This window comes from Coenobita brevimanus, chromosome 27 (genome assembly GCF_032717465.1).
Source record: "Coenobita brevimanus isolate Jiangsu-jjx chromosome 27, ASM3271746v2, whole genome shotgun sequence".
NCBI classification, from domain to species: domain Eukaryota; kingdom Metazoa; phylum Arthropoda; class Malacostraca; order Decapoda; family Coenobitidae; genus Coenobita; species Coenobita brevimanus.
In genome coordinates, this window is record NC_136980.1 from 489434 (window position 1) to 491193 (window position 1760).

A 1760-nucleotide genomic window follows, 5' to 3' on the forward strand; every position below is an offset into this window, starting at 1 on the left:
TGAAGCTGATGGATTTTGATGGTGATGCTAATAGAAAAAAAAATAAAGGTACACGCATGCTAGAAAAGATATAACATATAATCATGAGCCTGGTGTGTTGACGGCCAGGCTTGAGAGAAATTCCAATACCTCATCACGGTACATAATATGCGTCAATACATTCATCAATACAGGGTTGCTTACAGGCTCCCCACTCCTGCTCCTCCTCACTCCATGTCACCCTTTCTTGTGCTCAACAGTCCTCGCCTTAGAAGTGTATGGAGGTACTGTGGTATTTAGTGCTGATCTGTGTGGCGTATGTATGTTTGTATGTACAGTATGTGTTTATGTATGTATGGCAGTATGTCTTTCTGTTTAATTAGGTCAGTCTGTCTGTGTATGTGTTCATCTGTCTGTTTATCTATATCTATCTGTGTGTCTCTGTCTATTTGTCTGTCTGTCTGTCTATCTCTGTCTGTCTGTCTATCCATCTATCTGTCTATCTATCTATCTGTCTGTCTGTCTGTCTATCCATCTATCTATCTATCTATCCTGTCTGTCTGTATGTAGCCAAATGCCATAATACTGGAGGGAGTAACCACCTTTCTGTCACCCTTTCTTATGCCATTAGGCTGCATTTCCTCCAGTTCACATCACCCACATTCATATAGGCCTTCCTCACCACTTCATCGCACTGTCTTATCCTTGATCTCCCCTCCAGCTGACTGACATGCACTTTCTAAGGCAATCTTTCTTTGTTGATACCTGTACATGTTTATTATTATTATTATTATTATTTTTATTTCCTGTACACCAGGAAACTATTTACTACCGTGGGTGGTAACCATATAACTAAATTATGGCACCTGGTGGTTTAGCGAGTAATTAAGGTTCTCCAATTGGATTGAGTCAGTGCAGGTTTATGTCCAAGGGGTGGTTGGATGTAATTGCTCATGTAATGCCACTCTGGGATGAGTGAGGTTGGTACTCTCATCTTAAATGCTAGGACCAACTTGCTTAGCCCTGGGCTCGTACGCTTCTCATGGGGTGACATAAGATTGGATGATAGATGGATGGATGGATTATTATTATTATTATTATTATTTATTATTATTATTATTATTATTATTTATTATTATTATTATTATTTTTATTATCATATTATTACAGTTATTATTATTTTACTTATAACCAGTCTTTGTGTAGATTACTGTAGGTCATTATGAATGCTCTACTGTAGCAAGGTTATTATAGTTTATAACACATGGTGCATGGCCCTTAATTACTGTATTTTTTTATGTAAGAACATTAAAATTCCTGTTCTTATTGAAGGTTACCAGTTTTGTAATACAGGGTATACTGGATATGGCAGTGTATATACAGTTCAGCTTTTTAATATTCAGTACAGTGTTAAGGACAGTACAGTACTCATATCTCATCTCTCTCTCCCTTTTTTTTTAAGCAGAGGCCAGTGTAGAAGACTGTGAATCTTAAAAAAAGTGCTGTACTGTACATGATTTCTTAATGTTTTAAAGTATTCTGTCCATTTACCACTATCTAGGTGAGAGGAAATGCCAGGTGTGTGAAACAGATCTGTTTATTTATCAGCTTGATAATCAGTAATTCTTTTGTTGCAGATTTGATTAGGTTCCTGAGAGAGCAGAGCATCAGTATGGGCACAATGCTTCGGAAAATTTCAGAGTAAAGCAAAGTACGTATACCTGCAGCCACTGAGATGACCAAAACAGGACAGGGAACTTGCTGATAGTCCCTGGAGCACG